Here is a 13,569-nt window from a genome sequence, read left to right on the forward strand (position 1 = left end):
GCTAATCTACAGGCTGTTGGGATATCTCAAGGTGTATGCCTCAGGCACACCTTATGTTTTTTTATGTGTGAGTGCTAGAGGCACAGTTAGGTGCCCACAAGCACAGTTAGGTGGTGGAGAGCCACATAGGATGATTGAGAGAATCTAGGAGCAGATTGAAGAGATGATTGAGGAGCTCTGAAGTCATCACTGATGTCAGTGAGCATGTATGAGGTGCCTACTTAAGGACCTCACTCTTCTTTATTCTACAAGCAAGTAATGCAAGTATTCTGAGTTTGTGTCCACTCTTTCCTTTCCTTTCAGTTTACCAACATGGTATCAAAGCCCTTTGATCCCCCTTGAGCCCATTTCTGCCACATCATCATCTTCTTCTTCTCCATTTTCCTCCTTCTTCCCAAAATCTTTGAGAGCTTGGTTCTCCGCCTACAAACGACCATTGCCCAAACCCTCTGAGCTGGAAACTCCTCTAGTATGGGCAAACTTCCACCTGCAAGCAATTGAGAAAAAAACGTTTCTGTTGGCTGCCATTCTCCAAACAGCGAATTTCTTCTATTGCTTAATACTCCCTGCCTGCTCCGCCATTGCCTGAGCCCTCTTAGGAGTAGATGGGCGACCTCAAGACGAAGATTTTGAGCCATTTTTCAGGTCATTTGGTTCAGTAACGAGGGAGAAATCGTCAAAACTCAGGTTCAGCCTGTAGCAACTCTCCCGGGCAAAAGTGCGCACCATTTCGTCCAACCTCTGTGCTGGACTCTCTCTGGTATATGAGCTTTCTTTTGCTTCAGAAAGCCCTCTTTTCCTTGCTTTGAAGAGTGAGCTACAAGCCCTCCAAGTTCAGCCTTTTGGTTTTGACAGTTTTGGACAAGTTTTTGAAGATGATGCTACATAAAATGCTACTCTAGCATTTCTGGTTTTTTGAATCTTTCAATAACTTCAGTACAAGTGTGGATTCAGTTTTGTTTTGAATTGCTAGACCTAGTTTTGATTGGAAAGTATTCATTTTAGCCACTTCTATGAAGCATGTAAGAAGAAGCATCATTGATTGAATATTGGTCACTAGTCTTTGCTACATCAAGTGCTCATATTTTGGAAGTCTTTCAGTTATTTTTTGCCTTGTAAGAGAGATAGACACTGCCCAATATTTGGGTTAGACGCTCTCATGGCTACCCTATTGAATCTAGAGAAGTTCAATGGAAAGGGCTTCCACACATGGCAGATGAAGGTGAAATTTGCATTGATGAGGGAGAACTTATGGGGACTTGTCAAACCTACTCCTACCGCTTCTTCTACGGCCTCCAATGCTGGAGAATCCTCAACTCCGACACGACCGGCAAGGGATCCAGCTAGAGAAGAAAAAGCATATGGTATCATTGCTCTTGCTTTAGGAGATGATTATATTCACCATATCTCTGACTTGGAGTCTCCTTCAGAAGCTTGGCAGAAGCTTGACATGATTTTTGGTGCTAGCTCTCACATCTCTAAACTATCACTTAAAATCTCTTTCTTTGAATTGAAGATGGCTAGTGGTACTACTTTAGCAGCTCATGTCAACTATATGCGGAGTCTTATGACTCAATTAGCTTCTATCAACTCTCCTATTACTCCAGATGATGCTATGGCAGTGTTACTTAAGAGTATGCCTGAAGACTATGATCACATAGTTAGCACTTTGAAAAATCTTCCTAATCCTAATCTTGAAGGTATTATCTCTGCTCTCTAAGAAGAAGAAAGGCATATGGAGCTCAGGAAAGGCAATGACATTGTTTATGCTGTAAAAGTCCAGAAGGGCAAGTATACCCCTTGCAATCACTGTGGAAAGACAAATCACCTTTCAAAGGACTGCTTCAAAATTAATCCATGCAAGCACTGTGGCAAGAACAATCATATGAGAAGTTTTGCAGAGCCAAAGCAAAGACAGAAAATGCAAATCTACTTTCAGTTGATGTGCCTCCACAAGATGAGGCATCCTTTGAAGATTATGCATTTTAAAACATCTCTATGTATGCTCCAGATCTCTCTTTTGTTGCTGCAATTTCTGCAAGGTGATCAGCCTTGGGCTCTTATGATTAGGACTCTGGTCACTCATATCAGTATTTCTGCATTTGGTCATTGGCAACTCGATCACTGGGATTTCTTTTTTGGCTGCACTGATGGCACTTTGCCTAGCTGCCCTTTTGTCTCCCGCTTGCTTCTTGACTGGAAGCATGTTCTTTCTCATCTGGAATGGAATGGACGGCAATATTCACTTTAGAATTCTTTGAGTACCTACTATACGGTCGTTCGTACAGCCTCCCCCCTTCGTACAGTTTTCTTTATCCGTACCTGCTCCCATGTTTGTACAACCGGGTTCTGTACAATCTCTTCCTGATGTCTCTTCCTCCCCTTTTCCTGCTACTTCAATATATGGCTCTTTCATTTTCTCTGCTTCAGCCCCCCCTTCTGCCTCTGCTCCTCCTGCAGGTGTCTTCTTTTGACGGAAGCATGGTGCTTTGCCTCCCTCCACTTTGGTTAAATCGGCAAAACTAGATATTACGGATGGTCCTTCGTCTTCCCTCCAGCTGGACCTTCTTCGCCAGATGTGTTTTGCTTCCGTTACAGATGTTCCTTCATCGGGTTCACCGCTTGTTTGTTCTTTGGATTCTGCCCTTTTGGTTTCTGGTCTTCAACAGGCTCAGCAGTTTGGGGTCTGTCTCTACTTTATGGGCAGGGTTTTATCTGCAGCTCAACTTCTGAAGTTGCAGTGGCTCAGGATTGCCTTTCCTCCTTTCTTTTTCTGGGCAAAGGTTTTTATTATGCTCACTGCTCTTCGACTGATGTGGTGGAGCAACTTGTTAGTCGTGCTGGTATTCATGGGGCTGGTTTCTTTGCTTATGTGATGCCCTTGGATCCGCTTTTTGATCCATCTGCCTCTCTTCTGACTCGCTGTCCGGTCTGGATTACCCTCAAAGCGTTGCCTCTGCCTCTTCTTCAGCATCTTCCAACTCTTGCAGCTTTTTTGGGGACGCCTCTACATATTCCGGAATTTCTTTTTTGGTTGCACTGATGGCACTTTGCCTGGCTGCCCTTTTGTCTCCCGCTTGCTTCTTGACTTGAAGCATGTTCTTTTTCATCTGGAATGGAATGGACGGCAATGTTTGCTTAGGAATTCTTTGAGAATTGAAAGCATTCATTGGTCGACAGTCTTTCAGCCTCCCTTGGCTTTACAGGAACCTCGACGTTCCTACTTTGTCTCGTTTAAAGGCATCACCTCGGTTGCTGATGTTATAGATGATGCTGATACTGTGCTCCCCTTTTCTCTAGCAACCACTACATATGGATTGGGCTCTCATTATCGTCCTTTGTGGCGACAAATTACTTCTATGCTTTCGCCTTTTGTTCCAATTCCTCCTTTGGAACTCCAAGACCGGCTAGAAGATTGGACTTTGACTTCTCCAAGGTCCTCTTCTCGTTCTTTGAGGCTATCTCAGATTACTGTACCTGCATTGTATAAAATCCTTTTGCCTCAACCTTGGGTTTCAGAGAGGTGTGATTCTGTTTGGCGAATGCATCGCCCAGCCAAGGTGGAGGAAAAGATTACAACAACTTTGGGCCTATAAAGTACCGCTTCGCCAACAGGTTTTCTTTTGGCGAGTTCTTTTGGAAGTGTTTCCAGCTGGACAGCTATTAGCTCATCGACACATTGCTCCTGCACTTTGTCACAGATGTTTTGCTTCTTCGGAGACTGTGCCTCACTTGTTTTGGCATTGTCCGTGCTCTCATTTTATTTGCTTCGACAGCGCCTACGAGCGAGATTCCCATCTGTTCCGTTTGGGAAGTTCTTCTGGCTATTTGGGTTTCATCCATCCAGATTGGAGTTTCATCTTTTCTTCGTTTGGATTCGCTACCGGTCACTATGGACTTTATGGACATATAGGAATTGTAAAGTCTTTGGTGATCCTACTTTCTCTCTGTTTGGCTTTTTTATGTGTTCTCTGCAGCAATCTTTCTTTGATTGCTTGTAGACCCGCTGCATAGATCATGAGGTCTTTTTGGCATATACTGAAATTTTTAGTTGATGTAATTGTAGCACCTTATTTTGAGGTTGCTACTCATATAATATAATCAATCAAAGATTTCATGAAAAAAGAAGTGTGTGTGTGTGTGAGAGAGAGAGAGAGATTAACGCCCTTGGGAGGTGTTGTGGCCTATGGGACAAAGTACACCAAGCGAAAATAACTCATACAAGCCTTGAAGGGCTGAAGCAAAGGGTGCGCCAGGGCCCTTGCTAAGTGATATACTAAGATAAAGAGCTAAAGAGCTCCAAGAAAACTCAAATACAAATTGAAAGCTGAAAGCTAAGACACCGTGGTGGCTCTCTGGTGGGCTGCGGGGATATCTCGGATTTGAGTCTGTCGAGCTGTCGAGCTGTGTCGGGGAACATGGTCTCCTTGATCTCTAGATTTGATGGGCTATGTCAAGAGTGATGCCTTGTCTTTGGTGGTCCCCTCTAAGGAGATCTAAGATAGGCCGGACCTCGTTCGTATGTGCTCTGGTCACTCTCCCTCTCGCATGTGGTCGCTTGGTAGCATCTTGTCGGCTCTCTTTATTGAGCGATACTACCCTCATATCAGCTAGCTCATCCTCCACCTCACTATGTCGTGGAGCTGACTTATACGCATAAAAACATGTGACAGCCTCTATGCTCGGTCAGCAGCAATGACTATGGCATCGTCGCCTCATGTTGCTCTCTGATTTGTCGCAACAATGTCTCTATGTGTCGTCACATCTCCATCAGATAAAGCCCAATATGCAAACTTGGTCATGGAAGTGGATCGGTCGTGAAAGTGGACGAAAGCCGTGCCCCTTGTGAAAGAGGCAGTAGTATCGTCCCCAGGTCTCATAGTATGCTGGGCAAATACATAGAAAATGCTCCTCTATCTGAATATCCCTCAATGTGCATAACCTGCAGATCCACTGCTCTCTGGGTATGCCTACAGCTCTCCTTCCCCAAATCCCTAGCTGATGGGCCGACACTCGCATCTATCCAATGGCAATCCTCAATGCATGTAAGACTCCTCTGCCCTCGAGTAACTGGGGTTTGATTGATGAATCCATATTCCCATACTCTCAAGAAGTGGACATGATAGAATTGGATCTTGCTAGGGAATTCTTGGTCCCTCCCCCAAGTCCAAGACGTATGGATGTCAACCAATTTTCCTAATCTAGCCTCTACTGCAGATCACGGGAGCAGCACCATGATTCTCCACCCAGCCAAATTCATGCTAAGACTTACAAGAGAGACAGAGATCTACGTTCGAAAAAAATCACGTGTATCAAATCCTTCTCTTCTCTCTCTAGCCTTAGCAAGCCCCAAATCCCTAGATAGATCTAGATGCCACATGTCATCCATATAGGGCCTTCCTAATGCAACATTTCACCCCTCTCTTGGGATGCATTTAATTCCTTGCCCCTAGGCACAATCTTAGCACTAGGCCCTTGGTCTCAGATCTATCTAGTCTGGTGCTATCAGCCCTCACCTAGGACCTTGACATTAAATCCCTCCCGATCATTTACATGAAGCGCAACCACATATACTACAGAGATAGATCCTTTAAGGGAAATGTCGACTGATTCTTCCGAGGTCATGCTACCTCGGCTAGAGCGTAACATTCCTTCCCTCTTCAGACATCAGCGTCCTCTATGATAAAGTCTGGGAACACTCTCCGCAACTGATATACGGATTCCCAGGTAGCTTCGGATAGAGGCTGACCATGCCATGCAACCAACACCGTGGGTATCTTTCGATTTCATATTTGCATTGTTCCGCGGTCCAGGATTCTTGTTGGTTTGCGCCTTGCAATATCCTCTATCTCCTGAAACAAAACCATACCTTCGATTAGTGAGTCACCAGTATGTAAAAATTTCTTTAAACGTGAAACACCGGGTGCACCTTACACCCCTGTGGCAATTCTAATTTATAGGCTACACTGCCTATTCTCTTTAGAATTGACCACGGCCCACAGTATCGAGGTGATAACTTAGCACACTCTCCTGAAGTCAACGACTTCGAGTGCGAAGGAATTCTGAGAAAAACTTTTTCTCCTTCTTCAAATACTCTTATAGACCGATTTTCATCCGCATACACCTTGGCTCTATCCATAGCCTGGCGGATATTAGCTCTCGCAAGTGCTAGCATCTCCCGCATTTGAACTACAAAGTTCGCGGCACTAGGCACTTTCTGCGGTACTCCAACTATAGTCGGATTGGCTGGTCTATAACCATAGTTCAGTTCAAACGGACTGAACCCAGTAGATGAATGTTTCCTATCATTGTAGGCAAACTCCAACAATGGCAACCACTTGTCCCATGTATGTTGCCTCAATGACACATATGCCCTCAGCATATCCTCTAAAGTCTGGTTGACTCTCTCCGTCTGACCATCCGTCTCAGGATGATCCCCACTACTCATTCCTAACTCAGTCCTCAGTGTCTCAAACAGAAATGACCGGTAAATCTGACATCTCGGTCTGACACTATGGATCTAGTTAATCCATGCAAACGGAATATATGTCTAATGAACAAATCCGCCACTTGCGGGGCACTAACAGACTCTCTAGTCGGAATGAAGTGAGCCATCTTGGTTAGACGATCAACCACCACAAGGATAGAATTATATCCTCCTTGTGTTGCAGGTAGCCCTACAATAAAGTCCATGGAAATGCTCTCCCACTTACTTAGTGGTATTTCCAAGGGCTGTAAAAGTCCGGGTGGCTTCACCCGCTCGGCCTTACTTACCTGACACGAGAAACACCGTGTCACATATTCATGAATATGCTTTTTCATCTTTGGCCAAAAGAAATCTCGCTTCACGAGATCATATGTCTTCTCGACACCTGGATGTCCCGCACACGGGCTATCATGGCATTGTCGAATGACTCTCTGCCTGAGATCATTCTGACCAGGTACTACAACCTTGCCATTTCTAACTAGCATACCATCCTTTATGGTATATCTTGCATAAGTTTGGCCTTTTCTGGATGCCAGGTCATCCTTTTCATTTTCCCCGGGTTTTAACACATGAGCTTTAGGCCATAAGCTCTGGACAAACTCGTCCACCTTTTGAGTTTCTCTGATCTCGGTCATTAGAGCACTCTCTAATACCGTGAAACTCAGGTTGTGCATAATGCGAGACAACGCATCAGCTACCTTATTGTCTTTTCCTCTTCGGTACCGAATCGTTAGATTAAACTCCTGCATGAGCTCTGCCCACCTAGCTTGGCGGCCCCTCAAGTCAGGCTGTTTACAGAAGTGTTTCAGAGTATCATGATCCACATCCACATAAAACTCTGAACCATACATATAATGCCTCCATGTTTTCAAAGCATGGATAACAGCATACAACTCCAATTCATGAGTTGGCCAATTCCTTTGAGAGGGAGAAAGCTTCTTGCTTTCAAAGGCTACTGGCCTTCCCTCCTGAAGGAGGACTGCTCCTACTGCAATGCCACTTGCATCGGTTTCTAGGAACAACGGTTTCTGGGGATCAACTATTTTTAACACCGGTCCTGAGACCACAGCTTGTTTTATGGTGTTAAAACTCTCTTGTTGATTCTGTCCCCAAATAAAAGGTACTTTATCTGAGGTCAGATCAGTCAATGGCGATACTATTCCGGAATATCCTTTGATATGCCTTCTATAAAACTGGACAAATCCCAAGAATGATCGCAACAACGCGGTCAGACTCTGAGGGATTGGCCAAGTTAGTATCGCAGCCACCTTCTTTGGATCCATTTCTACCCCCTGTGGAGTAATTATGAACCCTAAGTACTCAAGCCTAACCATACACAGTATAGTTTTCTTTTTATTCACGTAAAGACTGGCTTTCCTCAAAGTACTGAACACTATCCTTATGTGTTCACAATGCTCAGTAACACTTTTACTGAATATCAAGATATCGTCAATAAAATGTACTACGAACTTTCCGATATACGGACGTAGTAAATCGTTCATAAGCATGACGAAGGTCGCTGGAGCATTGGTAAGTCCGAAGGGCATTACCAAAAACTCATAATGACCAAACCTGCTTCTAAAAGCGGTTTTATGCACATCCTCGGCTCTAATCCGGATCTGATGGTAGCCGCACTTAAGATCTATTTTGCTGAAAATCACGGCTCCATGTAATGTATCTAGCAAATCATCAATCCGAGCCATAGGATACCTGTGCTTAGCAGTGATATTATTCAATGCTCTGTAATCTATACAGAGGCGAAACGTATCATCCTTTTTCCTCTTTAATATCACTGGTGAAGCAAAAGGTGAGAAACTTGGTTGAATCTGCCCCAACTTGAGGTATTCTTCCAGTTGCCTACGCACCTCCGCTTCTTCAGTAAAACTCATTCTATAGGGAGGTCTATTTACAGGTTCTGCCCCCGGGATCAGTTCAATCTTATGCTGAACCTTCCGCTCTGGAGGTAACCCATAAGGTAGTTCATCCCTAAAACATTCAGAGAACTCCTCTGTTATAAGATTAGCCAGCTTGGCCATCTCACCACTTTGCGTAACATCAATGCTAGCCGAAGACTCATCCACCGACTCTACCGATGCTGTGCAAAGGTATAAAAACTCTACTTGAGCCTTTCTGATTTCCATCACGGAAACCAACGGTCCCTGAGGTATATCTTTTTCACCTCGCAAGACATAAAGCACATCATTCATCTTGAATTGATATACGTGCTTTTTCCAATCAATGGCTGGATTCTTCCTAGAATGCCATGCCATTCCCAGGGCTATATCTGCATAAGCAAGCTTGGTCATTTCAAAATCAAGCTTCTCAGCATAGTCTTGAATCCGAAGCTCCAACTGGGTAACCCTTTGGTCCCATACTTCAGTTGAACTTCCATCTGCCATCCTGACTGTGTACGCATAGTCAGATGGACTTGTCTTTAATTTCAGCCTCTTCACGAGCTTGGAGTTAATCACATTGTGAGTTGACGCCGAGTCAAACAACACAATGACATCATGACTGGCCACTTGCCCTTTCATTTTAATTAACTCCGTATCATTGAAGGCTGTATACCCCGTTGCTGCGGGCTTAGATAGGATGTTATCAGGTGCACTCGTCACTAACTTAGTAACAGACACACAGAACAAACAAGGTACTAATCTCTGAGAAGATCCCGCTAGCTGAATCTGCATCTCTTCCGCTCTGGGACTTCCCTGCATCTCCACGTCGCACTCTCAGATCACCATCTCAGCCATCCGACGATCTTTATTACGTGGACAATCTCTCCACTGATGAGGTTGAAGGCAACCAAAGCATAAGCCTTCTCTCCTCGCTTTTTCCCTTTGTTCTGGGTTCAAGGGAGTCTGGGTTCAAGGGAGACTTAGACCAAGCCCGGGCTGCCATTGGGGTTACTTTCCTCTTCACTCCAATGGTGGTACTTGGTTTAGGAGTTTCAGCCGGTCTCGCATGCTTGGCTTGACCACTCGGCTGCGAACCACTCCCTCTACTAGCCCACTTCTTCTTAAACCCAGATTTTTTTGGATACCCATACTGGGTTCCGACCTGTGCAAACCCACTTGGTTTGCTGCCCTTGGCATCCTCATAGTTCAGGGCTATAGCTATTGCATCATCTAGCGTGTTCGCGTACTTAGCCCGAACTTCCATTTTTATTCGATCATTCAATCCAAATATGAAATCTTTCACTTGGATTGATTGAGGCAGGGGTTCGTCAACCTTCATTACACTCTCTCGAAACTTATCAGTGTATTCTGCCACTGATTTATTTCTCTGACGAAGGTTCCTATATTGATCCCAAGCTCGGGATGCTTCGTCAGGAGGTAAGAAGTGTTTCCTGAACTCTCTTTTAAACCCCTCCCAGGTGGTGGATGCTATGCCATCCTTTTGTTGTTTAATCCACCACCGATCCGCAGCCTCACTAAACATGTGGGTGGCTTCGCGGATCCTTTTGATGTCATTTCTGATCTCACAAATGGCGAACGCCTCGTCCCATTTGTGTAATCAGGTCTCAATGACATCGGAGCTACGGTCGTTCATCCGACCAGAATATTTTTCCGGTCTGTAATTGGCAATATTTGGCACTTTAGCCTTCCTAGGCTCGACCGTATGGACACTAGACTCCAGTTCCATTGGAGCCTTCCCCTTCTCTTCTCGAGAAGGTCTGGCAGACATACTCTGTAACGCTCTCCTAAGTTCAGATTGCCCTGCATTGGCTTGTAATTGCTGTGCTAATAACTGTTGCAAGGCATCCTCCAGCAATGCAATCCTGCCAGATAAAGTGTGAGCTACTGGGCGCGATCCCTGCTGGGTCGGCCGGACTCCTGATTTACCAGGGTCCCTCCTGGAAGCCCCTTCTTCAGCTTCCATTTAGTTCAGTAGGTGTTTTGTTTTGGGGCTTTTTTTTTTTTTTTAAAAAAAATAACACCCCTAGAACACTGTAATCACAAGCTGACACAATTCAGTGTACTAACCCTCTGAACACAATTCCCTATACTAGGGAATACCTGCAATCGGACATGCACACTAACTACGCATTTGACACAGGCATATATCCAAATCCCGCTTTTCCCTATACTAGGGAAATTCCTGCAGATTAACTCAGACTGAACCACACAGGCATAACCCGTCTCTACTGCCACGCTGAAACCTCATGCGTGCTGTCCTTTCTATGGAAGTAGCGCGTCACCTAGCTAATTAAGGAAGAAAAAAAAAAACAACACAAAGCTAAGGGAGATCAAAGAAAGCTCCCTGGTCAAGTCCTGCGCCTCTGCGTCCAATCGGTGTCTCCGGATCCTGCAGCCTCTGCGTACTGCCTGCTCATGAGTAATAAGACTTCTCTGGTGTCGCGTATCCTTCAGATTGTGCTGTCCTCGCCAACCTACGGACTGTTTATTTCAGACGCATAAATTTGAAAATGAGTGTCGATCAAATTCTCCGTTAGACCCACGAAACACCTTGCATCTCACGTCTGTGCTGCGTCACCAAACACTGTCGTAGCTCCCCAGGTGTCCGTCGTCACGGCACCCCCGTTGTGGTTTTGCTGCAGTCGCCCTATACTATCCGTTAAATGCACGCATAAACCTTCCGTTGAGGTAATCCAGCGCCCCGCCGATTCGTAGGCCCGTCAAAACGTTACGGGAACCCCACGTCGTCTCGCAGGCCCTTCGACGTCGACAGTCAGTAGCTCCATCACGTTACTCGCCACCTTCCGTCTGTCATAGCGTATCACCACCGCTGGTCGCCGTCCGCCACTCAGGCTGTCTAAGCCTGATCTCGAATTCACACCTCTCCTCTTCGTAGCCTTGGGCTCTGATACCAATTGTCAACCAATTTTCCTAATCTAGCCTCTACTGCAGATCACAGGAGCAGCACCATGATTCTCCACCCAGCCAAATTCATGCTAAGACTTACAAGAGAGACAGAGATCTACGTTCGAAAAAAATCACGTGTATCAAATCCTTCTCTTCTCTCTCTAGCCTTAGCAAGCCCCAAATCCCTAGATAGATCTAGATGCCACATGTCATCCATATAGGGCCTTCCTAATGCAACATTTCACCCCTCTCTTGGGATGCATTTAATTCCTTGCCCCTAGGCACAATCTTAGCACTAGGCCCTTGGTCTCAGATCTATCTAGTCTGGTGCTATCAGCCCTCACCTAGGACCTTGACATTAAATCCCTCCCGATCATTTACATGAAGCGCAACCACATATATTACAGAGATAGATCCTTTAAGGGAAATGTCGACTGATTCTTCCGAGGTCATGCTACCTCGGCTAGAGCGTAACAATGGAGCTGGAGGAGATCTAACGTATGATACGGTTAATCTCATCTCACAAGATCGACTCGGACTATGCATCCATGCTGTACTAAAAGGGGGAAAGCCGGTCCATCTAAATACCGTGACTAGCAAACCATGTGGATATGCGTGCACCATACTGTATTAACCCCGCTCTCTACTAGTCGTCTGGAAGACTAGTGTGCCAGCCTCGGTAATCTCCAGTGGGTTAGGGCCCAAACTCTGTCGAGGAACGTCATTGTCTGAAAAATGGCATCAACCTGGAGAGGTGTCATGGCAAACTCTGCAGTACTATTTGATGAGGGAATGAGGGCTTGCTCCGGATCATCCTAGACCCCATAGTCACCTATAGCCGCTAAAATCTCCTTCACTCTGTCACGGCGGCGAAAGATTACTTCCCAAAAAAGGTGTTGCGTACATGGCAGTCGGCCTTAGTAGAGGGTGCCAAAAAGCCAGTCCTTCATTGGTGGATCTGGGAAGTGTGCTTGGAAGCACTATCTCTCTAGTCGGGCCAAAGCACCCCGCCACGTGTGAGTCGTGCATTGGCTGCATGAGTTGTTGTGAAAACTGGCCCTGTGAAGACTCTCCCTAGGTATGTGTAGGACTACGCTATCTCCACTGGCTTACCTTCGTAATAAGTGAAGCTATGTTGGTGAAGCAATGCATGGGAGGTGTTAAAGATCATAACCTTGGTCTTTCCAAGGTTGACAGTCAGGTCTCTCTCTCTGCAGAACACCCTAGGGCCTCCAAATGTTTTTGCAACCCCTCTGTTGAAGATGATATGAGGACTATGCCATCCGCATATTCTGTATCATCAGGTCAGCTCCCTTGCCTGCTAGGCAGTCTATGAACGATGTGATCTCATCAATGTAGAGCCCGAAGAGAGTCAGTGAAAGGGAGCATCCCTGCTTCACCCCGATCGTGCTCTCAACCCAACCCGATAGGCCTCCTGGGGCGTGAACTCTCTCCTTCTAGTATAGAATCATCACCCTCCAAATGCTTTGGAATCTGCATCTCCTATAGCCTCCTGATCAAGTGGGATTGTGGGACAATGTTGAAGGCCTTCTGAAGGTCTACACAACAGGCGTAGACTTTCTAGCATCTTGAGCTCGCCTCCTCAATGATGTCCTCAGGGTGAAGATGTGGTCTAGGGTGGAGTATTGTCTCCAAAATCCTGCTTGCCCTAGAGCTCATTGCCCATGAGACTCTGTGTGGCCAATGATCTCCCTCTCAAGTACCAAACCATAAATCTTGGCCAAAGTGTGGCCAATCATAAGAGTAGGTTGTAGCTTCTTCCTTAGCAGTTGCCCTTTCTTTTGATTGCCCAGCCCCACAATGCAATAGCCCCTCCACTCCTGCAAGTTCTTTGCTTCAAGCTTGTGCCAATTTTATACTCCAAGCATTTGCTTTGCATGCACATTAATCCAATCCATTGCTTTGTGGGTTCTTTGGTCTACACTTATGCTGAAATCTTATGCATAGTAGCTTTGGTATGTGTACTTGAATTGGAAAGATATAGGCTGACGAGCTGCTAGTGTTCCTCCATCGCTGCATTCCGTCCTCCTCTTTCTACCGCCTCTTCCCCCTTTGTGCCTCTCCTTCCTCGTTGCCATCTCGTGCCCCTCCTTGCTCCGCCTGTTACAATAGAAACACCCCTGACCACACGACAATAGGCGTTGACCACCTGTCGACAGGTGTTGACCACATGACGACATGTGTTGACCATGTGTCAACACAAGTCAGCCACACGACAGGAGGAGTTGATCACACGGG

At 45.8% G+C, this 13,569-nt stretch overlaps 1 protein-coding gene across 1 annotated transcript in view; it reads right to left on the bottom strand.

Annotated features, from left to right (window-relative positions):
- The window catches only part of LOC147901134 (uncharacterized), a 467,121-nt gene that overhangs the window by 405,951 nt on the left and 47,601 nt on the right, over window positions 1–13,569 (bottom strand). The gene's annotated exons all lie outside the window — the stretch shown is intronic.

This window comes from Dipteris shenzhenensis, chromosome 6 (genome assembly GCF_047967505.1).
Source record: "Dipteris shenzhenensis isolate YYH24624 ecotype China chromosome 6, Dip_SZ_1.0, whole genome shotgun sequence".
In the NCBI taxonomy this organism is placed as follows: Eukaryota; Viridiplantae; Streptophyta; class Polypodiopsida; order Gleicheniales; family Dipteridaceae; genus Dipteris; species Dipteris shenzhenensis.